Below are 7,188 nucleotides of genomic sequence, written 5' to 3' on the forward strand. Positions count from 1 at the left end.
CCAGGAAGTGAGAAGACTACTCGGACGACTTCCAGTAAGTGAGAAGACTACTTGGTTCCATTCTTGGAAGTCGACCGAGTAATCTTTCAGTAAAAGACTACAACAATCGTCAAAACCGACCTCCTACAGATCTCAAAATCTTGTTGAGCATGCATATCTGAATAAATAGAAAAACCATTTTTAAACAAAAGACGAATGACTTACAGTCGGAGAAGATATTGCCGGAGAATATATGGTCAGAGAAGATGTGGTCCCAAGTGGTTACAGATCTGCAAATCGAAGGGAAAAGAAGAATCAAGATTACAATTTTTAGGGTTTTCCGGCGGCTAAACGCCTTAAGACATGAGAACTAACATACCGGCGGCGGAGTTTGGCAAACGAGATTTCAGATCTAAAAAAAAGGAAGCGGATGGTCAGTTTAAACTACGAAAATACTCTACGGCATGAAGGAGAAACGTGATTCGTCGTAATCGGAGAGATTACCGGCGAAGAGAACGGCAGAACACGATCACGGTAGGGTTTTCGTCTTATCGCCTTCGAAATCGCCCTTGGAGAGAAACGGCGCTAGGTTTCATAAAGTTGTGAAAAAGGTGAAAGCATAGTTTTTATATGTCCGGTAAATGATCCGGTTAGGTTAAAACGTACATTGGTAAAATTAAAGGTTCGGTACGATGTGGACGACCGAAATATAAGTCGTCTGGGTAAAATTATTCACCAGATGACTGAAATATAAGTCGTCCACACTCTAAACATAACTCCTAAATTTAATTATCTAATTAAACACTTCATAAAATCAAATCAAACTTGAAAAGTGTTTACTATACACAGAAATAAACACATATAGGTGAAAATTAATTTTTGAAAAAAATATTTCAGCTTTTCAAAATCTAACCCTAAGAATACATATAATACTACAACATATGTTTGCCAAACCCCTAAATCAAATAATATCATGATTCACTACTTCCACTCATCTATCTTGAAAACAAATCAATTTTATCATATCTTAATTTATATCACTTAAAACTGTTTATAATTACATGATTTTTATTTTTTACTCATCAAAATATTTTTTACAAAATTTATAAATTATTTTTAAGATAAACTGGTACCAGACGACTTCCAACATCTCAGACGACTCAAACGACTTACTGTGGCTATATTCGTAAAAATGGCTTCTGTTTTTTTGTTTGGTCACAAGGGGCTGTGCTGTAATTTCACAAGGCTTTTAGGTTAGTTTTGCATTTGATTCAAGTTTGAGTATATGTTTGGGGTTAAAATCAAGTTGCGGGTTAGTTTTGGCAAATTCCCCTATAATAATTCCACATCCACATTTATAATTCTTAAGTATTTTTTTCATTTATCGTTTTAATTCTTAAATCTTTTATATCTCATAAGTATTTTAGTTTTTATAAACTCAAATTTTACACCAAAATTAAATAAAATTTATAATATTTTAAAACTAGAATTAGACAGCAAAAATATTATAAAAGAAACCTAATAAAAATTTTTTTTAAAAGATAAATAAAGAAATCTTATTACACAAATTTAGATATTACAATAATATTAATATTCTGTTAAATTTGTTCCGGAACTTCCAAAATCTCCAAAATAGTATCCAAACTGATTTTGTGTAACCGAAGATGGAGCATTACAAAAATTATTTTATGGAGTAGTATAGTATTTTTTGTATTTTAATATTGAATTATGTATTTCTATTTATAATTTAATATTTTAGTATAAAAATTTATTAATTAATATTGATGTAGTATTTTTTATAAATGTACTATTTATTTATGAAAGTTTTATGAATTTATATTTTTTATGATAAATATAATGACCATAGTGTAAAATACAAATAATTTTGAAGTTAGGTTTGAAGTTTTGCTTTTAGAAAATTTAGGTTTGAAGTTTTGCTTTTGAAAAAAAATACAATCTTAAAACTTCAAATATAGAATTTTGAAAACTTCAAATAAAAAAGTATTTTTGGAGATGCTCTTAGGTGAGTTCTTACTTTGTTTCCAGCAACACTTTCTACAAATGCATGAAAATTAGAATAACTTCACATTTACTTAAAGTGAATAAGCAATACATAATTGGTAAATACAACAACACAAGACAACGATCACAGTGAGATCTGTTTAGTTTGTAAATTTTACTGAAATTTTCAAGTCAAAGCACGAGAGAGTCCAAGAGAGTATTTAAACCCAACAAGAAATATTTCATATTTGTTCTTTGTTTTTAAGATATTTGGGTGAAACAGAACATAATAGTAGAAGGAGAAGAAACGGGAAAACGGCCGATTCCACCATGAACTTGACGTCTCCATTGTTTTCATACACAAACTATTGAATCAAGCCAAAACCACCACGAACTAAGTTTAATTTTGAATTTCAGACATGAACTTTTCCAATCTGGTTAATAACTACATAACCGAATCTGATTTCGGTTTATTTAGCTTCGGGTGCTGACATGGCACACACGAGGCTAGAATGGTATTGGTCGGTTTAAAATCAGACCAAATTAATTTTTTTTTTTCAATTTGCCTTGACAAAATGGCGTCGTTTTGTCGTCTGAAGTAAAAAAAAATTGGGAAAATTAAAATTAGGGTTCATCGTGATTTTAGAAGAACAGAACAAAGAAGAAGAAAGAGGAAAACAGAGACGACATGGGAGATACCGGAAGAGGCTTTCCGACCTACTGTAGATGTGGCACACGAGTCATACGGCTCACATCAAAAACCATAACTAACCCGGGGCGTCTCTTTCACAAATGTCCCTATGGCAATGAGGTATGTCAGAGACTGAGAGATTGAATGATGAACCCAAAATGTTGTTAGTTAGTTTTCTTTTGTCTTTGTAATGAATTTGATAGGGAATTTGATATCATAGATAGAAAATGAAGATATAGTGGAATCATGATTGAGCCGACTGATATTAACGTAATGTCGTATTGTTATAGAACAATCGTCATCATTTGTTCAAATGGACAGATGAATCAATGGTCGAGGAGATTGAGGATATGAAGCAAAAATTCGATGAAATTGAGAGAGCTTCAAGCACCTTTGAGAAGGGTTTACAAGTTTGTGAATCTGAGATGGAATCTCTTGCAATCGAAACTCGCACTTGTTGCAGTGTGGTTAGCGGTTATGAGAAGGAGCTAAGAGGATTTGAAAAGGAGATTGAAGATGTCAAGATGGAACTTAAGAGCTTGAAGAACATGGTTGTGTGTGTTGTAGTGTTTGGTCTTTTGTATAAGCTCTTTATGTAGTTTGGTTATGAATCTGCATTATGTTTGTAGTAAGACATGTATTATTTAGTAAGAAGATGAACTTGTCTTGTACTGTGTCATGTTTTATGTAGTAATAAGATGAACATGCGGTTATTAAACATGTTTGCCTCTATTTTAAACACCAAAAGTAGTGGCTTTTCATAAAAAAAAATACCATTAAACAAACAAAAGTCTTGGAGATGACACACAATTAGTATCAAAAGACAAGAAACATAACCTTAGCCTAGCAAGCACAATAGAGATGAGAAAAATACAGCAAAAGAATCACATAGAACTAAGATTCTAGTCAATCACTTGGCTAAGCATTGGCTGCGAGCTTTCCTTGTTCTTCTTGGGTGGACGTTGAATCTCAACACCTATGCTAGAACATTTTCTCGAATTGTGCCCAACTGCTCCACATCAAATTGGTGTTCATTCCTCTCGACCTCATATCTCTCTGCCTCTGAATCTGCCTCATACCTCTCTGTCTCCTCTCTCCCGTTCTCAGCTCTTGACTCATCTCCTTCTGTCTCTAGCTCAACAAAGATATCGATTGAATCTACCCATACTGAAGCTCTACACATCTTTTTTACTTCTGACGACAAAACGACGCCGTTTTGTCAAGGCAAATTGAAAAAAAAAAATTAATTTGGTCTGATTTTAAACCGACCAATACCATTCTAGCCTCGTGTGTGCCATGTCAGCACCCGAAGCTAAATAAACCGAAATCAGATTCGGTTATGTAGTAATTAACCAGATTGGAAAAGTTCATGTCTGAAATTCAAAATTAAACTTAGTTCGTGGTGGTTTTGGCTTGATTCAATAGTTTGTGTATGAAAACAATGGAGACATCAAGTTCATGGTGGAATCGGCCGTTTTCCCGAGAAGAAACACATACATGAGTGAGTAAGATAACAAAACGGTGAAGATCGACCATGCAAGAAGGAAATCTAGAAATTTTTGAAACTCTAATTAGCAAAAAGTAAAATATGAAAGAAGAGGAAAAATGAATTGTATTTGGTAAATGGCTGCTATTTAGAAAAATAAATTAGCTTTTTAGTTGATTTGTTTTTGTCTTCGATGATTCACGAATGAAAACATAAGTCAACCCACTATACCTACGAGCATAAATTGTCTGTTTTTGGCACCTTTATATTATATACACATTTTAGCGCTTAAAACTCAAGCTTTACATGTTTTATCCCAGGGCCGGATCTATGGCTACTGTATAAACCGGGTTTAAAGCTTGCTGGGTAGCCACGGACACCCTGACGCTAGCACCAAAAGAACCTTTCAGAGAAGAAAACCCACAATAAAAAAAATTAAACTGATTTGATCAGTTCGTCCTAGAAGAAACCTCCCAGGCCCGGGTTCCGATGTGCGCCGCTTGGATGGATCTCCTCTGCTTCTCCACCTCCGCCTAGCTCTCCACCCTCTGAAGCAGCTCCTCCCCTCCTTCATGATGATGATGGTGACTGCTCCTCTCTGTCCTCTGTTCAGGCCTCCTCCCGACCCACCACCTTGCAAGTTCCTCCCGCTGGTTTCTCTCTCTCCCGTCGCTCCGCCGGAACCACCAGACCCTCCGGATGCAGCCGCTGTCGTTACTCTTCTTCGCTTCGTAAACACCTCCTCCAGCTTCTTTCCTCTAGCTATGACCCAAATTCCAGATCTGGATTTCCCAAGTTCGAAGCCTGAGTCTCGAGTCTGTGATGTTCCCCTCTTGTTCTCTGGTGTTTCATCATTCGTCTATGGATGTCTCTTTCCTGCAGTATGCAGTTTGTTAGCTCATCGGCTCAGTATCGGGTCTTTGCTATCATGTCATGTCTTGTTTTCGTCTTCCCATTAGGTTCACCTCTGCTTTTCACTCTATGTATATTGTCTTGTGGAATGGTATGATATGCTAGTTGTTTGGGTGATTCTGGATGTGTGGATTTTGGTTTTAAATGTTGATGTTCTGATGGACTTAATATCCTTCGGTTCTATTGTTGTGCTCGAATGTAGCATATTTGTCGCTTCGATGCGACTCTCGCCTGCAATATGCAGTTTTCGTTTTGTGTTCAATCCAACCTTTGGATCTGCAAATTTGTGTGCTCCTTTTTGGTGGTGAATTGCAGAAACACTCTTCGTGGTATCTATGCCGATGAATCCGGTTATGTCGAGTATAAATTGCTAGGTTGCTTCCTGTTTGGAGCAGTCTCTTTTCCCAATGTTTACTCAAGTTTGGAGTGAAATGGATGAACAAGCAAAGATGGTATTGCAAGGATCTTCCTCCCTGACAAATCTCTTCTCTGCTATTAATGCAGTGTTTGTAACCTTTCTGGTTACTCTAGATGCACTTATTCAAAAAGCCTCTGCAATTTTTGTTATGCAATTTTTATGGTTTCTTGTTGTAAGTTGTATCTTCAAATTATCTTTCAGCTTATGTAGCTTCTTGATTTTCCTGGCTTTCTATGGCCTTGATGTATCATCCTTTAATGGAGTTTGAACTCATTTATATGTAATGCAAGTATGGTTTGTCTAAAAAAATAAGAAAACCCACAAGATGTCATATAAAAAAAAGACACAGGAGGAGCATACCACTTTTTTTTTGTAACACATCTCTTATATATTAAAAGAGAAGTATTGTCATTTAATGTTTTCACACTACATTAGACACGTGACAGCCTCACATCGATTTCAATTTGAGTATATTGACGTGTCGATTTCACAATCATTTAACAATTAAAGTTTTCACATATTGTTTTCTTTTTTAATTCTACCACAGACAATTTAATGTGTTCACACTAATTTTTTTTAATCAGCCAATTTTTAGTTTTGCATTTTTAACATTTGTATTAATGAACTGAAGTTATCTCCGTACAACTACTCAATAATATCATTTTGAAAGAAAGAAATTAAAAAATAATTAAGATTCACATAAACTAAAATGCTCAAATGAGAATGTTTTTGGAAATTGAAAGTTTCGTATCTTGCCGAACTTAACCATGGTTGAGGCTTTTATACACGAAGGCAGTAAATAATTGTGATTGGTTATGAATTAAGAAAATTGAGGTAAAAATACCACACACAAAGTTGGATCTTTAGTTAAGCCAAATATTGTTTTTCTTTACGGAGTGTTCATATCAGACCAAAAATTAAAGACATAATCAGCTTGCAAGAAAAAGTCAGAAATCAGAAGAAAAAAAATTTAAAAAGAAAATTCGTGAAATCGATTAAAAACATAATTCAGGTGCTGAGTGAAGAGATCACATTATTTTCTACGCAACTCTAACACTTTTCACTCGATTGTATTGTGTTTTTATTATATTTACCAAGAATGTTTTTATAAGAAAATACATGTTATTGGTTTTAAGCTATATCAATTTTGTAAGATGCTCAAAAATATTGACACAATTCTCAACCATTTTTATTGGTATTTTTAAATTATACTCCAATAATTATGTATATTAAATAAACCGAGAATATTTGTTTCGCATTTATTCTGTTTTACTTTATATTAGTAGAATGAAGTAAGTCCGGTAAAACATCTGGATCCAAAGAACCAAACTGAAATAGATTTGAAAGCAATACTAAATACAAATTAAAACTGATTAAATACTCCAATATATCTAAAAGTTTAATATCCAGATAACAAGATGTGAACTTGATCCAAATTAAAATATTTTGGATACCAAAAATATCTAAATCACAATTAAATATTTTAATATGTTAATTATTTTAAACTTTATATTTAGTAGATATTCAAAAATATGAAAATATCTAAAAATTATCAATATAGTCAAAAGTAAATATTCAAAATACTGAAAATATTTATTTGTTCTCCATCCAAATATTTAAATTGAACTAATTTTTATGTAAAATTAAATATTTAGTCTTACATTATTCAAAATTTTATGCTTTATATTATTTATTTTAATA

This window comes from Brassica napus, chromosome C3, assembly GCF_020379485.1.
Source record: "Brassica napus cultivar Da-Ae chromosome C3, Da-Ae, whole genome shotgun sequence".
NCBI classification, from domain to species: domain Eukaryota; kingdom Viridiplantae; phylum Streptophyta; class Magnoliopsida; order Brassicales; family Brassicaceae; genus Brassica; species Brassica napus.